This window comes from Felis catus, chromosome B4 (assembly GCF_018350175.1).
Source record: "Felis catus isolate Fca126 chromosome B4, F.catus_Fca126_mat1.0, whole genome shotgun sequence".
Classification (NCBI taxonomy): domain Eukaryota; kingdom Metazoa; phylum Chordata; class Mammalia; order Carnivora; family Felidae; genus Felis; species Felis catus.
Window position 1 is genome coordinate 62328100 of NC_058374.1, and position 20926 is coordinate 62349025.

At 39.1% G+C, this 20926-nt stretch overlaps 1 protein-coding gene across 2 annotated transcripts in view; it reads left to right on the forward strand.

Annotated features, from left to right (window-relative positions):
• Positions 1-20926, forward strand: part of FAR2 (fatty acyl-CoA reductase 2) — a 152586-nt gene that overhangs the window by 83303 nt on the left and 48357 nt on the right. The gene's annotated exons all lie outside the window — the stretch shown is intronic.

The following is a 20926-nucleotide window of genomic DNA, read 5'->3' on the forward strand; positions in this document are numbered from 1 at the left end:
TTTATATGGAAGAGGGGCAGTTAGCTATTTGTGTTTTTAAACAGAAAGGTACTTTAGGGATTATTTGTTCACTATATTAGTTCATCTTGGTCTTAATTCCAATGTTACTTTTATCCTATATTTGGGATTGTAACTCCCACTCCAATTTTCTAGCCTTAACTCTTCCATCATTCCAAGAGCTTCCAAAATCATTCTTCCATTATCAAGGAGACAGATGTTCATATTCTTCTGAGACCAGCTTCTAAGAGGGTATCACAAGATTGACTTTCACCACTGCTTATACAAAGTACAGTTTCAAGTATCCCCCCCGCCAAGGGTTTGGCTGGAGTCAACCTTTCCTTTAGCAGGCAAAGAGCATAGGTTAGCCCCCCTTTCCAGGTTCTGTGAAGTCAGAATTTGCACCCAAGTTTCCAAGGATTCCTGTCAGGCTTCCATTCTCCTGCTTATTTCTCATTCTGAATTCCTGCTCCCATGGGATCCTTCACCTGCCTGCTAATTCCTCACCACCTGTGCTGGCTGCTCTTTCCAGACACTTCCCAGACACTGCTCCCTTTACGAAGAGTACCACTAACATAAATATATAGCAGACCCTTCCTAAAGTTATAGGGAAACAGAGATTACAGCACAAAATGGGAAGTTTTTTGTTTTTTGTTTTTAATTTCACTTAACTGTTCTTGCCTCATCATCCACAGCACAGATTTTTTTTGGTTCCCATTCCTTCTCCCACCAATGTATTCATGCCCTTTCTCTCCCCTCTGGAATTCCTCTTCCTCCGGTTCCCTTCTTTCCTCCTCCTCCTCCTCTTTCTTTTTCTTACCTATCTCTCTCTCTCTCTCTCTCTCTCTCTCTCTCTCTGGTAGAGTGGGAGAGAGGTGATGGTTCTCATGATTAAACGTGCCCATACTTCCCTTTCCTGAAGACAAAACAAAACAAAAAAAAGATCTCCCTGGGAAGGTTCCTGCCATTCTTTTTCCTCTGAATTACAATTCTCTACGTGCAATATTATCGCTTTACATTTTATTAGCATTATTTTTTTTCTCTGTGTGAGCTTTTATTGAGACGAGCTTATACGTGTTAAAAATACTTCTAAAAACATCTAGGCCAACACCAATTCCAGCACTGATGTGAAGAAAAATGCACCAGAGAGCAGTGGTTTCAAACATCTGCAGAGACTGTATTTGTACAGTATGGTGTTTTTGCTTTTGTTTTTGTTTTTTTGATAAGAAGAGGAAGTAAGAGCCTATATAGTTGGAAAGGATAACTGAACTGTGTCATTACTCACAGACAAAAGGTGTACTTTCTCTAAAGTGCTACGAATTTCATTGAATCTTTACAGGCCAGTTTTGCAAACGCCATTTTGAATTTGTACTAAAGAAAGATCAAGTTATGTATGTATTACATCTATAAGTGTATGTGTATGCACAGAGATAATGGGTGACGTTCAAGTATGTATGTAAACATATGCTAAAATGCATCTCCCCAAATCTCTCCACGTCTTGTTTTTTCTTCCTCTAATATTACTGTGACTTTTTACTTCATATTTGACAGAAATCTAAAAATACTTTCTCGAGAACATGAAGGAGAAGATTCTTAAAATTGTAGATTTATTTCACCTAGATAATCTGCAAATCTGTGGCTTTTGTTTATGTGTATACACTACTGTATTTCCTGTCCTTCTCTTGGGGGGGGGGGCGGGGGGAAACTAAGATTGCTCTCCTCCCTCCTCTTGTCTCTCCAGCTGAATCCCTTTATTTTTTTAGTCTCACATACTGAGGTGTTTTTGCAGACTTCACTGCAACCTGATAATATTCCCGTTTCCTTTGATGTTTATATTCTGAGTTACTTTTCAAAAAATATATATATATATGTATAATGTAAAATCCTTTCTTTCCTTCCTGTGCCAGCATTTGAAGTGAAAAGCAAACAGTCTCCTTTTTCTTGTTGTGTGTCCCAGCAGCGGGACATGTGTAGCTTGGGGGGGGGTCTGTCCTTTCTGTTTTTCATTCCTGAGAAGGTACCTCAGCTGCCCCAGGGAGTGGCTGGTTCTTGAGAGAATGGCTGCTGGGTGTTAGCGGAACCCCCTGGGGCGTGCATCAGAGTGGCGTGGAAACTCCTCTTCCTTCCCAGAGTCTACAGAGAAATCACTTCAGTCAATACACTCAGTGCCAGAGAAAAAAGGGCAAATGGAGGTGGGGGGGGGGGGGAGCAACATCTGTTCTTGGAGTGTTGAGTCAGACGGTTCAGCATGGACATGACTCTGGATATCTTTGTGCCTTCCTTTCAGTGCACAACTTTTCATGTTACACAAAAGGATTCACACAGAATTTCAGGATTTCTGTGCACTGGAGAGGAAAGTCTGTGTAAGTTTGAGGCCTTACCCTTGGCACCTTTATGCCATTAGAACTAGGTAGCTTAAAATAACAGATCACATGTACTAACTAAAATAAAAACTTTTCCTTAAAATCATATTATCATTAATCAACTGTCCTTGACTTCTGAATATCATTATACTAATAAATTTACCCGGTACTCTACACATGCTAAAATTATGCATTCTGGAGCTAGCATGTTATTTTTAAATGCTTTTAAAGTTCCATAGAAGTTTACATTCAATAATTGCCCTAATTTAGTCGATGCAACAGAAATGGGCATCTCTGTGGTCCCATGGGTCAGTGACAACACAGAACTATTTCCCCATGAGCAACCCATGTCTCTCCACCTACTGGGCTCTAGTCCTGTTCATATACTCAAATCATGGTAAAGAAATATGGAATTAGAGTCACCATTACAACCCTAGAGATCTCCTTAAACTCTTAATAGTGCACTGAATTGAACTTTCCTGTTTAACCACCAGGCCAGTAGACTGATATCATTATACTTGGATCACTTTCTTTTAAGAAAAGACAAAAGTATTCCAAAGGTGCAAATTAAGTGTAGCAGAGGACAGTGGAGAAAAAGCTACTTTTATCTTTTCTACGTTTGGGTAATGGTTAACAGAATCAATTTGGAATTAGTGAGATCAGGTTCAAAACCCTGTTCTGCCTCTTGGATGGCTCCATTTAAAAAAAGTTAATCTCTATAAATTCCCTTATCTATAAAATGAGTATAACGGTCGTGTGGAAATAAAAGAAAACTAACCAAATGAGAACAAGCAAAATTTATTCTGAGAGCTTGTTGTAGCAAGGGAGTTAGCCCCGGTCACTTGCAGAAACAGGCAGAGGAGCTGGAAAGCCTTAGAGTGGAAAAGGGGAAGAAGAAGGCTTTATGTGTGTCCTGACTGGGGGCTGTTGGCTTGGAGAAGTTGTAGGTGGGCTCATTAGAAGTGGAGTATCATGTGTGGTTGGTGAGCAGCACATACTTGGCTTCCTCTAAGTTGGAAACAGGGACAGAAATTAGAGAAGCTGCCAGTTGTTACTCTGGACCAGCTGTTACAGAAAAAAATTATAGTTCAGCTTCCTGGATTGTTACTAGAGATACCAACTTGAGTTCCTGCATATCTGATTTATAGCAGGTTGGCTTTCTGGTTGGTTTATTGCAGATAAGGGTTTGGGTTCCCGGGCAGGCTGCTGCAGGGGGTAGGTCAAAGTTCTGTTTTTATACATGCTCTAGCCATTGCCCAGTTATCCAGTCTCTCAATTGTATCATCATGGTGTTACCGTGTAGCACATGCTCAATAAATACAAATACAGTCTCTGAATTTTTCTTCACATCAGTGCTGGAGTTTGGATCAGAACTGAGTGGATGTGGGAGAAGTCAGATTGTGCTGGCATAACTAGGTACTTCCCTGTGGAATTAGGTCAGAGTCAGAATGGCTTATCAGTTGTAGGCAAAACACCAGTGGAGTCGTGAGAAGAATCTGAAATTGTCTATCCCATTCATTTCACTTCTAGTAACTGTCCAAGCCCAAAAGTAACTCTGGGGTCTTAATAGGTCTTTAAATGCATCCTGAGTTTAGGATGTATTCTGGGGATACAAATGAGCATAAAGCCTCTCGCAGGTGTTAGAAATTCTATAACCAGAACTCTCATGTGATGAGAGACAAGGCACCTTATCCTGAACAGGTAGGTGTCTGTTCCTCATTGTATCCCCAGGATCTAGCACAATGCCTGAAACATAGTATGTACTTAGCCAGCAGCTGAATGAATGAATAAGTGAGTGAGTGAGTGAGTGAGTGAGTGAGTGAGTGAATGAATGAATTTCCCAACTTAGATCAAGTAGCTATTATGAAAATAATAGGTGTCACCTTGCCTGCTATGTAATTTAGGTATTCCTGTGTGTTCTTTTTTTTCACCAAAACTCCTAACATCTGATTGAGCCAAAAATAATCAAATGATTGGTCACAGAATATACAATGACAGGCAAAATCAAGCATGACTATTTTGGTTCCTTGTACCCCCCAAATCCTGAATTCTGGAAAGGAAGTGCGAATGGACACATCAAGTGGAATTTTAAAGCAGTGTTCAGTGAATAGGAACCATGACTCGAAGTAGCTTCTTAATAACATCCGTGTGAAGTGGTACCAAGTTTGAACATTTAAAAATGTTACAGCTATTCAAGTGATTTCACAGATGTATATTCCAAGCCAATTGGTTCACACAGCCTTTTGGAGACCATCCATGTCAATGTGACAGGCTGAGCTTCTTGCCTTTTGTGTGGCAGAGTCCCTGGAGACAAGGATTTCAGAAACAAGAGACATGGCTTAGCATCCAGCCACCACTGGGGTGCACTTGACCACACATGTTTTATCCATTCATTTGTTCATTGATTCATTCGCTTGAATAACATTGATGGGCCATGTAGAGTTTATTAGGCAGTAGGGATAAAAAGTTAATCTACCTTCCCCTCCCTCAAAGAGCTCAAGGCTCTGACATGAGATCACAGATGAACACAAATGCAGTAGCTAGAGACAGGATCTGACAGAATTTATTCATTCGGTTAGAATATATAAAGCGCAAAAGGATGGCTAAGGTCTTTGCCCTTGAAGAACTTCAACTCTTGTACAGCAGAAAACCGTGTACACAAATATACAAAATAGAACATGGTAAATGGAGGCAGGCCCTTAGAAGACAGGCAAGAATCCAGACTTGGGAATTCTCCTATCTTCCTTCTCCTTAGCCCCACATCTTTATTACACCTTCATTTTTGATTGATAAATAGACATAGGTGTTTGCCCTAGATATGAAGCAGGTTAGTAGTAAATTGGGTTGGCTTATAAATTATGAAATAATGGTTCACATTTAGAGCTAGACAGCAGAGGACAGACGGTGTAACAGGAACCTTAATAATTTGAAATATATTCTATGCCTGGCCACAGTAAAATGAACCGAGAGTGGATTTAACATTCCAGTAAACACTGTGAAAAGCATGTAAAACATAGGTGATTTGACTGGATAGTTCATATCAATTAACATTGTAAAAGAGAGTTTAAAATGGAGTTAGTATTTGTTTAAATAGCATAGTAACTGGAGGAGAGAACAGAGTGCCTCTTTTTCTCTGTTATAGTGATTGATATTAAATGATTAGGGCTAGGAACTTGTCCCAAATGCAGCTTTGATGGACTGTGTCTTTCTGATAGCTTGCACTTTGTTGTACAAAACCTGTTATGTTTCTTCTGATATTATATAGCTACAACACATAGTTTAATATAGACATGAAGTATTTTTTTAGATCTCTAAGTATCATTATTTTAAAGATAAATGCCTAAAATCTTTGTTGCTCTTTAATAGAATTCATTGTACATTATCAGAAAAAGAATGAATGTTGTTTGTGGTTTGCTGTGCTTCTGACACAGAATAAGATCTGATGGAGGGAATTGTACAGGGAAAGCATCAGCCTTAATTCAGAGTTAACCCTTCATAAAGGCCTAACTGCCCATTTCTGAATAATATATCTATGTCTATGTCTATATCTATATCTATATCTGTATCTATATCTATATCTATATCTTTCTATCTAGAGACTGTCAATTTATTGGTATAGGTCATGATCAGTAAAGTCTGTTATAAAATAAAGATTTCCAATTCATCATATTGATTTATATATAATTAACCTTCATATTAACCTTTTTAAAAAATATAATTTCCCATGTGGTTCAAGAATAATTAGCTGGTATATGGCAATGACTAAGCTCCTGGAATCTCACTACATGAAGTAACTAACTAACTCTGAGTCTTTTCTTTGGATGGATACAGTTAACAAATACTATGTCTGATCACTGACAGTAGCAAATCTTGCTATCCTACGTGTATTTTTACATATACACCGTCGTAATATTGTGGTACAAAAAATAATTTGTGCTACAGTTTTGTAGTAATTTCTCAGTGTTAATCTATGAAACAATTGTCTTTTTGGTGGACTGAATTAATGATGTTGAATTGGTCTCCTTTTAATCAGGCCTTGCTGTTAAAGACTTTATACATTCCAGCTATTTTGTTTCCATGCAGTTTCCTGGTTGAATAAAAGGTTGAGATAGGGTTGTTTGGATGAGAAATAGAAATCTCCAACCTTATTTCTAAGGTCTGCTTGAGTGAGTCTGAATAAGTCTTTGAATCCACATGAGTGGCAGACTGTATCTTATTAGAAGAAATTAGGGCACATTGATGTATATATAACACTGGGGTTATGCAACATATTTATTAATCATTGGTATGCTATTCTATGCAAATATCTGTTCGTATACTTGCACTATATTTTTAAAAATCCTTTAAATAGCTATTCGTTTCAAATTTTGGTTTTGGGAAGCAGGAAAACAAAGAAAAAAATAACTTTTCAAAGCTTTAGTTATTTATTAGAAAAGACGTGTCCCCGTTCCACCTCTATCGATACATGTGTTATTATGGGTAACACCTGTGAACTCAGATGCTGGCAGTAAATAATGTACAAAGTCTCTCAATCAAAATTACCTTCATGCAAATGGGAGGTCCTGGAAGTTCAGGCTGAGGCTTAGGCTGGACTGAAGCCATGCTCTGCAGTGTCCTGTGTTAGCCACATTCTATTATTGTTAGAAATGAGAATTCATAAGTAAGCAGATTATTTTATGTATTGTTTTAAGTAAAAAAAAAAGTCATAGGGACAACATAGGCTTACATTAAACATGGGGACTAAGGTACAAAATATGATCTGGAATCAGAACACAATTAAATCCCCTATACTTGCATTTCTGTTACCACTTATATCTGAATCAGTGGGGTACTCATTAAAATGCATCTACTTGGGCCCTGCCCCAGCTTTCTAAATCAGAATCTCAGAAAATGGGGTCTGGTAAAAGAGCCATTTTAGACAGCTTTCCAGATGATTCAAATACCCACTACACTTTGTGAAACACCCCCTGATTTTTTGTTCATTAATTAAATGAATCGGTTCTTCAGTTCTGACTCCTTCATTCACTGATTTAACAATATTTATCAAGCCACTTTTCATTGCATAGTATTGGGCTAGTTAGCATGTAAGCAATAATGCAATATAAAATACATCTCTGGCAAGTGTTTTACTACCTAATTAGGGTGACAAGGTGTACCCTCAATATCTTTTAATAAATAAGCACAAGGTATTTGGATTCAGGGCCAAAGTAGCATTAATTGTATAGGATATAACATCCAGAACAAGGGAAGCATCATTCTGTTCTGGTCAGATGACACTTGGAATAATAATCTCTCTCATTTATTACCTTATTTGATAATTAAAACTTCTCTGTGAAGTAGATAGAATATTATTTCACAGAAGAGAAAAAAAATTGAGTCCTAGAAATGAACTCTGCTCTGCTGCTAATTCCTACATCAGTGTTCTTCTCACTGTGCCTCTATTACACCTCACATAATTTTTTGTTGCTGTACTTAAGCTGAGACAGTTCAGAGATAGAAGAGTTTACCAGTAATGAATACTTTGGTTGAAAAACAGACAAAGGAAATAATTCCAAATAACTAAAACTTCCTCCTGTCTCTGTATTTTATGTTCAGCTACCAAGACATCAAGCAAGGATTTTGTTCATTAAAATTTGTGGGAGAAGTCTTGCATATAGTGAATATGTTAGCAGAAAATATTAATGATTATGATGGTTCATTTTATGTGTCAATTTGGCTGGACCACAGAAATAAATTTGTGAGGGTAGTCCCAGGATCCTTGAAGACCTAAGTGGTTATTCTTCTCTGTAGTCTAGAACTTACAGTGAGGACTGCTGTCACTAAATTGGAAAACCTAAATGCATTGAAGATCCTCGCATGGCTGGAGTCAAGTGTTGACCCTCCATTGCCAAAGTCAAGGTGGTCATGGTTCCATAATGGACAGCAGAATGAAGCATAAATCAGAATATAATCTGATTTATAGAGTGCTAGGGCATTGACTGGTTGATCATGGTGTTCCTAGAAGTGAAATATATGGGAAGCCTACTAAATTCTTGCTTGATCTGTATAAGCAGAAAAGTTCTAGGTCAACTTGAACAGAAGTCTAACTTGAATCATTAAAACAGAGTTATGACCTCTGAATCAATTCCCAGATGCAAGCCAATTTACAGATGCAGAATGAGGGGGAAGCCAGGCCCCCTTGAAACAGGACAACTGTATATTGCTAAGAATGCATTTTGTTAATCTTTTTCCCTGCCATCCCCAAAGGGACCTACAGTCTTTAACCAGGTTAACTGTACGCTGGGGAAAAAGAAAATAATGAGAACTTTTGGGGACTACTGGACAGTGGCTCTGAACTGACACTGATTCTTGGAAACCCAAAATGCCCCTGTAGTCCATCAGTCAGAATAGGAACTTACGGATATCAGGTGATCAGGGGAGTTTTATGTTAGAACCATCTCGCACTGGGCTCAGTAGGTGTCTGTACCCATTTTTCCTCAGTTCAGAAAGTCATGATTGAAATAGATATACCCAGTAGGTGACAGAATCCCCGCAGAATCCCTGACCTGTGGAGCAAGAAAGGCCAAGTGGAAGCCACTAGAACTGCCTCTACCTAGTAACATGGTAGACCAAAAGAAATACCTCATTACTGGAGGGATTGCAGAGATGAGTGCCACCATCAAAGATTTGAAAGGTGCCGAGGTGGTGGTTCTTACCACATTCCCATTCAACTTGACTATTTGGCCTGTGTAGAAGACAGATAAATTTTGTAGAGTGACTATGGATTATCATAAGCTTAACACAGTGGTGACTCATTGATTGCAGCTGTTATACCAGATGTGGATTCATTGCTTGAGAAAATTAACACATCTCCTGGTATCTGGTATGTAGCTACAGATCTGGCAAATGCTTTGCTCTTCATACATGTTAATTAAAAAAAAAAAAAGAGCAATTTGCTTTCATCTGGCAAGGCCAGCAAGACATCTTCACTGTCCTATCTCAGGGATATATCAACTCTGCAGCCCTATGCCATAACTTAATTTGCAGGAATCTTAATGACCTTTCCCTTCCATAAGCTATCATTTTGATCCATTACATTGATGGCATTATGATGATTGGACCTAGTGAGCAAGAAGTAGCAAGTACTATAGACTTATTTGTAAGATATCATTACCAGAGGGTAGTAACTGACAAAAATTTTATTGGTAAAGTCCAACAAAAATTCAGGAATCTTCAATCTCTTTGGGGGTTTAGGGGGCCAGTGGTGTAGGGCACATTGAAATATCCCTTCTAAGATAAAGGATAAGTTGTTGCATCCGGTCCCTCCTACAACCAAACAAGAGATATGATGCCCTACTGAGGCTCTTTGGGTTTTGGAGGCAACATTATCCTTGTTTGGGTATGTTATTCTGGCCCATTTAGTGAGTAACCCCAAAAGCCGCCATTTTTTGATGGGTCCCAGAATAAGAGAAGGCTCTACAACAGGTCCATGTTGCTGTGCAAGCCACTCTGCCACTTGAGGCATATAATCCAGCAGATCCAATAGTCTTTGAAGTGGCAATGGCAGATAAGGATGCTGTTGGGAGCCTTCAGCAGGCCTCTACTGGTGAGTCATAGCACAGACTCTTAGGATTGAGAGTAAAGCCCTGCCATCCTTTATGGATAACTACGTTCCTTTTAAGAATCAGCTTTAGGCCTACTACTGGCCTTAGTGGAAACTGAACACCTAACCATACCACTAACTTATCATGCAACTTGAGCTGCCCATCACGAACTGGATCTCATCTGACCCACCAAGCCATAAAGCTGGGCATGCACAGCAGCACTTAATCATCAAATACAAGTTTTACATATCTGATCAGGCCCAAGAAAGCCCTGAAGACACAAGTAGACCCATGAAGAAGTGGCCCAAATGCCCATGGTCCCCACTAGTGCTACACTACCTTTTTTCTCTCAGCCTGCATCTATGACCTTGTGAGGAATTCCCTATAATCAGTTGACAGAAGAAGAGAGAGATGTAGATACCACCCAAAGTGAACAATTGCTTCTCTCTGGGACATCCCCAAAGGATAGTGGTGAAGGGAAATCCTCTCAGTGAACAGAATGTCAAGCAGTGAACCTGGTTATTCACTTTGCTTGGAAGGAGAAATGGCCAGATGTATAACTGTATGCTGATTTATGACCTGTGGCCAATGGTTTGTCTGGATGGTCAGGGACTCAAAAGAACATGATTAGAACACAAAAGAACATTGACAACAAAGAAGTCTGGGGAAAAGGTATGTGGAATGAGCCAAAATGTGAAGATACCTGTGCACCACATAAATGTTTACCAAAGAGTGGCCTTGGCCAAGGAAGATATTAATAATCAAATGGATAGGATGACCACAGCTACCCCTTTATCCCCCAATAGACTCATAAACAAAGTGGTCATAGTGGCAGGGATGAAGGTTATGTGTGGGCTCAGTAACACGGACTTATGCTCACCAAGGCTGACTCATCCACAAATACACTGGTGAGTGCCCAGTTTGCCAGAAAAGGAGACCAACACTGAATCCCCAGGTGATAAGCCAGCTACCTAGAAGCAGATTGATTACAACGGACTACTTCCATCATGGGTCGGTGTTTTGTTCTTGCTGAAATAAAGGATGTGGATTTGCCTTCCCTGCATGTAATACTTCTGCCAAAACTATCATGAACAGACTTATAGAATGCCTACCCACCATCATGGTATTCCATACAGCATTGCTTCTGATCAAGGAACTCAATTCAGAGCAAATGAAGTGTGGCGATAGGTTCATGCTCATAGAATTCACTGGTCTTGTCATGTTCATCACCATCCCGAAGCAGCTGACTTGACAGAATGGTGTAATGGTCTTTAGAAGACTCATTTATAGTGCCAGTTATGTGGCAGTACCTTGAAGGACAGGGGCAAAATTCTCCAGAAGGCTGTATATGCTCTGAATCATCATCTAATAGATCGTGCTATTTTCTCCCATAGCCAAGATTCACAGGTCCATGAGTTAAGGGGCAGAAATGAGAGTGTCACCACTCACTATTACCCCAATGACCCACTATCAAAAATTTTCTCCCTCTCCCCATGACCCTGTGTTCTGCTGGCTTAAAAATCTTAGTTCCAAAGGGAAGAAAGGTCCTACCAGGAGACAGAACAATGATTCAATTGAACTGAAAGTTAAGCCTGCTGTCTGGCCACTTTGAATATCTCATGCCTCTGAATCAACAAGCAAAGAGGGGAGTCTCTGTGCTGGCTGGGGGAGTATTGATCCTAACTACCAAGAGGAAACACATTGGAGGTAAGGAAGAGTGTGTCTGAAATATAGGCGATCCCTCAGGGCATCTCTTAGCATTATAATGCCCTGTGATCGAGGAGTCAAGATGGCCGAACAGCATGGAAGATTTTGTGTGTCTCGCGTCCATGAAATACAGCCAGACCAACACTAAACCATCCTACACACCTAGAAAACTGATTGGAGGATATAATGCCCTGTGATCAACGTCAGTGAAAAACTACAATGACCCAATTCAGAGAGGACTGCTGATGACCCAGACGCTTCAGGAATGAAGGCTTGGGTCATGCCCACCAGGTAAAGAATCCTGGCCCACTGAACTGCCAACTGAAATGTAGTTACAAATACCATGTGACTAGTTACAGAAATGATGACTATAGTTGTCATGATTATTTTTGTTGTTTTGTTATGAATACATTTGTGTGTCTGTGTAAAACAAATGTTTTCCTCACTATCTAATCCTCTTATGTGAAATAAGATATATTAATTTTATATCTTAGTATTTAACTGATTTCAACTTTATGTCATAGTATTTTAAGTTATAGGATATCAGAAAGAAGAGTAAATATTATCCAAAGACTTTGCATCCTCTTCTGGGGAAAGAGTTATTATGTTTTAGTTGTATGCAGGATAGTTATATAATGTTGGGCAGAAGTATGAGTTTGCTATTGTCATTATTTTGGAAATTATGGTTTAAGGAGATTTGTGTGGGTGCCAAGTCAACAAGGGTGGACTTATGATGTTTAATTTTATATGTCAACTGGCTAGACCAATTGCCCAGATATTGGTCAAACATTATTCTAGATACTTCTATGAAGGCGTATTTGAATGAGATTAGCATGTAAACCAATGGACTTTGGGTAAAGCAGATTACCCTCCATAGTGTGAGTGAGCCTCATGCAATTACTTGAAGGACTCAATTGAACAAAGACCGACTTCCCCCAAGAAAGAATTCTACCTTTGGTCTTAAACTGCAACTCTTCCTTGAGTCTCCAGCCTGCAGATTTTGGATTTACCAAGCTTCCATAATCTCATGAGACAGTTTCTTAAAATTCCCTCCCCACTCCCACACACATTTTTCTCCCCATCTCCCTCCCTCCCTCTCTCTCTCTCTCTCTCTCTCTCTCTCCCCTCCCACTTATTTCTCTCCTCCCTCTCTATCTCTATTTTTCTCTTCCTCTGTCTGTTGATGGATGGATAGATAGATAATCTATGTCATGCCATCTTAAAAAAAAATAGTCTTTAGTTCTAAGCAGAGCATGAAAAAGTAGGTTAGCTTACTATCCATTCAGTTGGGTTCCTTTGGTCATTGTGTTAATAGATCAACTATTCTTTTATTTACAACCCCACCAATTTATAATTAATCAAGACAAAATAGGAAGCATCAAGATTTCCATTTGATTGTGACTCTTGATACCATTTTAGAATATTCACATGTTGCCTATTGTTTGACTTACCTATAAGCAATAATAATGGTACTATGCATTTTTATAATGCTTTACCATTTAGGAAGAATGTTTACATTTTAATTATTCACAGCTAACCCAGTAGGTCCCATATTGTAGGCAGTCTACACACCTATTTAATCAATTATGATGAAATAATGAGTTTAGGTCATATTTTTCCTTTTTCATCTTTGTTAAGTTTGGAGGGCTTTTTGGAACACTTACTAATGAGCTAAGCACAAGGAAACTAAGAAGAATGTGTTAAGGTGATTAGTAAATTTTGTGTTTCTAAAGCCAGCCTGGACTGTCCTTCCCCCTTCAGAACTCTTTCCAAATTGGTTTTTCCTGACTATGGCTCATTGCTAATGTGATTAGTGAGGCTGTGCCCCCAACAGTTGCCCACAATACCCCTGGGGGTTAGTATGTCCCCATCAAGAACTTAAAAGTTCTCGCAGAAAGACTTTATATAACAAGCCCACAGTGAAAAGTATCTAAGTTTATTGCGGAATTGTGGAAACTAAAGATAAATAAAAAAGAAAGAATTCTGATGAAAACTCTTTTTTTCCTACTAAGTACTTGAAAGCAGATATGTGACTTATATACAGACTCTTAAGGCTTGGATTAATGACGTCTCTATAGTTTATTGTAAAAGTCCTGTCCATATTTTCACAAACATGTAAATGCCACAAATCAATAGCCTACCTCTATCCCCAAAGATGGGAAAATGAGACAGACACATTTGCTTCACTAAAAAGGTCTACTCCATAATTGGAGTAAGGTTGATAGGAATTATTGTCAAGTTATTTTACTTATCCAAAAATGTTCATCTCTCTGTTCATGTGTGTTTGTGTACACATTAGGCTGCTCGAGCTACTATAATAAAATACCACAAACTGGGTGGCTTTAACAGACATTTATTTCTTATAGTTTTGGAGGCTGTAAGTCCATAATTGTGGTGCAGGCAAATTCAGTTTCTGGTGGGAGCTCTCTTCTTGGCTTGTAGACAACTCCCTTCTCTGTACCTACTTACATGGCCTTTCTTTGGTGCCTAATGTTTAAGGAGAGACTGTTCTTTGGTGTCTCTTCCTCTTCTTATTAGGATGCCAGTCCTGTCGAATTAGGGCCCCACCCTGATGATCCCATGTAGCCCAAACATCTTATATCCAAATGCCATCACAGTAGGTAGACTTATATCCAAATGCCATCACAGTAGGTAGACTTTGAACTTATGCATTTGGAGAGGACATAATTCAGGCCATAAATAGTGTTTAATGTAATTTTAGCTACATTTTTAAAAATATTTAAACACATTTTAAACAAATGAGGTTTGGGGGCACCTGGGTAGCTCAGTCAGTTGAGCATCTGACTCTTGATTTTGGCATAGGTCAAGACCCCAGGGTCATGGGATTGAGTCCCTCAAGGGGCTCTGTGCTGAGCTTGGAGCCTGCTTAATACTCTCTCTCTTCCTCTGCCCCTCTCCCCAGATTGTACTCTGTATCTCTCTCTCTCTAAAAAAAAGAAAAATAAAATAAATAAACTAAGGACGCTTGTTTTGCAAATTTCTTTGTACCTTTAGTGCCCACAGCAAAAGAGCCTATAAAAATACCAGCTGCCCTGACTTTCTGGGAACTTTTTCAAAGTATATATTATTAAATTACCATTTAAAATCATGGAAAGAAATTACAGACATGAAAAGAGACTCTTTCCCTTTAATCCTATCACACTATTATACAGCTACTGTCATTGATTTCGCACACACACACCCCCATTCTTTCCCACAGGGGTTTGTAATGGACATTAATGATGCTTCACAAGTTTGTCGTCTCCTTTTTTTCATTGAATAATATTTTGTAAATGCATTTATGTGATTAATTCAACACATTTATTGAAAGAATTTCAACTGTTCAGTTTTGATGAAGCAGAACAACTTTCATTTACTGAGTTTTACAAAATAGCATCAATTTTCTTCAATAGATCAGCCCATATTACCAGGCTCATTGCCAACTGACACTCCATTTGCCTGTATGAGATATATCTTAATACACATCATGTCTGAATTTTCACAAAGGGTAACAGAATTATCTATAGATGAGATCGGCTCAATTATTTATAGAATTATTAATATACAGTAACCAATACTAAATGGTTTTCCTTGGCTGATCTCCTGTTGGCCCAATTGCTATTCTTTCCAAAGTTTGCCCATAATCAGTTTAGATGGATAAAATGGAGAGGCTCAATCTATATGAAATGTGGGGTTCATAGTCTAACTTAAAGCACAGAGACCAGAAGAAATTTGGTTACATAAAAAGGGGGTAATCTTTCTCTGAAGAAATCTTCCTTCATCTTCACTTTGAGTACTATCAGAATTTGCCATGCGTGTAATTTGCTTGGGTAAATATACTTAGCCATGAAGGATTTAATATAGGTAAAGTAGGGGTAGCAGTGGATCTTATTTGTGCTTAGCTTCACAAGCAGAAATTTAAGCCTTGAATCTTGATTTTTTAGTATGATGTGCTGCATATTATAAAATGAGAATTGAAGAAGGTCCAAGAACAATGATTCTCTGAAGAAGAGGCAATTTTTCCCCAGAGCACATTTAGCGAAGTCTAGACATACCTGGCTGAGGAAGAGCGATGTTATTACCATCTAGTGAGTAGAGGCCAAGGATGCAAGTAAAGACTTTACGTTGTACCGGACAGCCCCCTCCCCCAAACATTTATTCATCTCTAAATGTTTATAGTGCCAAGACTAAGAAACCTTGGTTATGTGAGATTCCTGAGAGGCAAAGAAACTTGTTGGGTTTTTTTTTAATGTTTTTTTCTGAAGGACTATCAAGAAATTTGGGCAAGCTTGTCTCCCTTACATTTCTGAATCTTAATTTTTTTATTTTCCAGAAGAACCATTCAAAGAATAATTCCCATATGCTGAAACCAGCAAAAATGTATGTAACTTGGCACAACAATTATGATTCAGGATTTTCACATCTGTTCTCTAGAAATGAGAACAGCCTCATTTTACTACCAAAAGGATAGTAAAAACTAGCTATTTCTACTCATGACCATGGGAAATGATCTTAAGGAGAAAGCTCCAGAATAGAAAGGAAGAATCTAAGCTGCCTACAGCCTATTCACTGCTATTCCCAGTGCCTACCTAGTATCAGGCACGTAGTACGTGTTCAACAAACATGCACTGGCTGATTTTCATAGGCCCCCTCATTTATCATTCAAGCGTCATACATCCTACATTATACAGGATGATTCTGAAAGTTGTCAAAGTGGCTTAGGCTTCCCACAAGCCATATCATGAGCATGAGGGACAAGAAATTGTCCTTTGCTCTCTGCACTGGCAATCAGAAGATATGAAAGGCAAACCATGACCTGGTCAGCTGTCCTAAACGTATTACTCCTTGAAGAGTTGCATATCGTCCATTACTGAGTGTAAGGTTATTTTAATTTTTAAAAGAATTTAATTATTTTAATGCATTATATTCAGGGTTAACAGTCCCTGGACCTTGCAAGTTTAATACCCAGAATAGAATTCAGGGAGCCAAATGTCATATAGGAGTTTCTGGGGCCAGTGTTAAGCCATATATTGAGAGTGGAAGCAACAAGTAGAGGAAACATCTCTGTTACAGCTTTGATCGGAGGATGAGGAATTCCCTGACATTTTTCAGAATCGCTTGTCTTGATCAGAGTCTTGGCCACACTCCTCTGCCACCTGCTCTTGACAATTGGGTAATGAGTGCCAGGAAATACTGTTTTATGTTTTGTTTTCCTGTCGGAGAACTCAGTGTTCTCTGCCATGGTTTGGGTTGTATTTGAGAAGTAGTTGGACTCCAGACAGAACAGGCAAATTCTGTTCTTTGGGGACACATCAACCCTTCCTTTGTTCTATAAGAAATGGGCTCATTAGAAGTATATTACCTGCTTCCTGAAATTTTTTATCACATGCTACAAAACTGTGTCTGGGATCAAAATATGTGAACAGTAATGGGGCACCTGCGTGGCTCAGTCGGTTAAGTGTCTGACTTTGGCTCAGGTCGTGATTTCTTGGTTCATGAGTTTGAGCCCCACATGGGGCACTGTACTGACAGCTCAGAGCCTGGAGCCTGCTTCAGATTCTGTGTCTCCCTCTCTCCGCCCCTCCCCTGCTCAAGCTCTATCTCTCTCTCTTTCTTAAAAATAAATAAACATTAAAAACATGTTTTTTTATATCTTAACAGTATATTTGCATGGAAAGTAACCCTATCCAAACTCAGTTTCTCTTCTGTATTTCCCTGCCAACCAAGCTCATTTATGCCTAATATACTAAAGGGGTATGATGCCAAAACATTTTTATATAAAAAGGAATTGGCAAGGGTCATCATCAAGTAGAGTTGCATTTGGGGAAAACAGTTTACTTGGCTGGATGGTTGATTGAGTTGTAAATCACCTCTTATTTCCAAAAGAGGATATTTAAATGCATAATACAGAGTACTTAAAATAAATGTCAAAGGGAAAAACCAGAAGTTATTAAGAGGAAAAACATATAATACAGTGACTGTATTAATAGCTAATACTTAGTATATACTATAGGAAACTAAGAGCTTTCTTTTTTTATTGACATTATTAACATACAATGTTATATTCATTTCAGATATACAATATAATAAATAGTTCACCAATTCTGTACATGGCTTAGTGCTCATCATGATAAGTGTACTCTTAATCCCCTTTGTTTATTTCATCCTTCTTCCCACCCACCCACCCTCCGGCAAACATCAGTTTGTTCTCTGTATTTAAGAGGCTGGTTTTTTGCTTGTCTTTTTTTCCTTCTTTGTTTGCTTTGTTTCTTAAATTCCATACATTAGTGAGATCACACGCTATTTGTTTTTCACTGTCTGACTTATTTCACTTAGCATTATATCCTCTAGGTCCATCCATGTTGTTGCAAATGGCAACATTTCATTCTTTTTATGGCTGAGTAATATTCCATTGTGTGTCTATACCACCTCTTCTGTGTTCATTCATCTGTTGATGGACACTTACGTTACTTCCGTACCTTGGCTATTGTAATGCCAAGTAAGGCTTCAGTAAATCTAGGGAGGCACGTATCTCTTCAAATTGGTGTTTTTGTTTTCTTTGGGTAAATACCTAATAGTGGAATTACTGGATCATATAGTAATTTTATTTTTAATGTTTTGAGAAATCTTTATACTGTTTTTTTTTTAATTTTTTTTTCAACGTTTATTTATTTTTGGGACAGAGAGAGAGAGAGAGAGAGAGAGAGAGAGAGCATGAACGGGGGAGGGGCAGAGAGAGAGGGAGACACAGAATCGGAAACAGGCTCCAGGCTCCGAGCCATCAGTCCAGAGCCTGACGCGGGGCTCGAACTCCCGGACCGCGAGATCGTGACCTGGCTGAAGTCGGACGCTTAACCGACTGCGCCACCCAGGCGCCCCTATACTGTTTTCCACAGTGACTGCACCAAATTACATTTCCACCAAGAGTGCACAAGGAGTCCATTTTCTCCACATCCTCACAACACTTGTTATTTCTTATCTTTTTGATTCTACCCATTCTGACAAGTGTAAGGTGCTATCTCACTGTGGTCTTGATTTGTATTTCCCTGAGGATGAGTGATGTTGAGCATCCCTTCATGTGTCTGTCGGCCATGTGAATGTCTTCTTTGGGAAAAGGTCTGTTTGGGTTCTCGGCCCATTTTTAATCAGATTATTTGGGATGTTTTGATGTATACTTGTATGGGTTCTCTATATACTTTAGATAGTAAGCCCTTATTGGCTATATCATTTGCAAATATCTTCTCCAATTAAGTAGGTTGCCTCCAATTAAATATCTTTTGATAGTTTCCTTTGCTGTGCAAAAGCTTTTTTATTTTGGTATAGTCCCAATAGTTTATTTTTACTTTTGTTTCCCTTGCCTGAGGAAACATATCAAGAAAAATGTTTCTATGGCCAATGCCAAAGAAATTACCACCCATGTTTTCTTCTAGCTTATGGCTCAAGGTGTCACATTTAGGTCTTTAATGAATTTTGAGTTTATTTTTGTGAATGGAATAAGAAAGAGGTCCAGTTTCATTCTTGTGCATGTGGCTGTCCCGTTTACCCAGCACCATTTGCTGAAGAGACTGTCTTTTCTCCATTGTATATTCTTGTCTTCTTTGTCAAAGATTAATTGCCCATATAAATGTGGATTTATTTCTGGGCTGTCTATTCTGATCTAGGTGTCTACTTTGTGCCAGTAGAATACTGTTTTGATTGCTGAGAGTTAAAAACAAATTTTTAATGTTTATCTTTATTTTTGAGAGAGAGAGGGGGGCAAAGTGCAAATTAGGGAGGAGCAGAGAGAGGGGGATTCACAGAATCTGAAGCAGGCTCCAGGCTCTGAGCTGTCAGCACAGAGCCCAATGTGAGGCTCAAACTCACGAATGAGAGATCATGACCTGAGCTGAAGTCAGACACTTTACTGACTGAGCCACCCAGGCGCCCCTGATTGCGAACAGTTTTAATGTATTCACTCATATAATTCTTACCACAGCATTATTAAGTGGATGCTTTTGTTATCTCCATTTACTGATGAGCAAACTATAGCATAGAGAAATTCATAATTTGCCTGAGGTCACAGAGCTAATAAGTGGTAGAACTGGGATTTGATTTCAGATGGTCTTGCTTAGAAGCTGTGCACTAAACTAGGATGTCATACTGCCTTCCGGACGTGGTGACAGCACTTTCCTGAGTTTCAAGGCAGGCAAGACAAAACTCATCAATACTTTTCCCAAGTGATAAAATCTTGAGAAAATCATTGGATACATTGCAGCATGAATAACATTATTGAACATGACCAAAATTATGATTGCTATTTTACACCAAGTCCAAATGTGTTCTTCAAAATAGTATTTTTCACATCAGCCTTCAATAAGAGGGGTTTAAATAGGGACTCAGGGGATATAGCTAACATCATTTGAAATCCAGATTTCCTAAAGTGAATAGTGTTGATGATTGGGTGTGATTTCTGTCACTGATCCCTATTTTATTTGCATTTTTAACAGTCTATAATTATCTTGTTTGCATATTTACTTACTTTTGTGTTGTTGGCCTCTTCTGCTAAAGGGAATGCAAGGGTCTGTTTGCCTTATTCATCTGTTAATCTTTGGAGCTTTGCACAGATGCCAACATGATAGGTCCTCAAAATTACTTGTTGAGTGAATTCATGAGTGAACGAATCCTCCAAAGGCAAAGAGCTCTGCCCAAGAACAGCCTCAAATTCCTTACAGTATAAACTATGTCTATAATTACAATTTGTAAGTTATGACTATGAGAAGTTAAGGAGTTCGTTGAGGAGTTACTGGCAGAGTAATCCTGACTGGACTTGACAAGGCAGGGTGCTGACTCTTCTGCCTGTTTTTGTCTTCTTCATGAGCTCTGATGTTAGGGCCAGTCCCTGGGCTTGTGTTTTGCAAGATCAACCCAACCCCATCCAGCAGATTGCCGGGGAGTGGCTACAGATGGCCGTCAGTGACAGTGACAGAAAGGAAGTCTGCACCCACACCACAGCACTGTTTCATTCAAAGCTCTCCACCGCTGCTCCCAATGGACACTTTTGAACCCAGGCTTAAAGACGAAACACTTCACGTTGCATGCCTACAGTATATGGTGCCTTTTCCAGGAGGCCCAGGATCCAAATGCCGCACGTGGCTTCCCCCTACCAGATTTGCTCCTTCTCTGTGTTCCTGGCAATGGCCGGAAACGGACGATAGATCACCTGGAGCCACTTCAGGGTTAACAAAGTCCCTGGTCTGTGGCTTCACTTGTTCGAGCTTCTCTGCCCTTTGTCTCTTG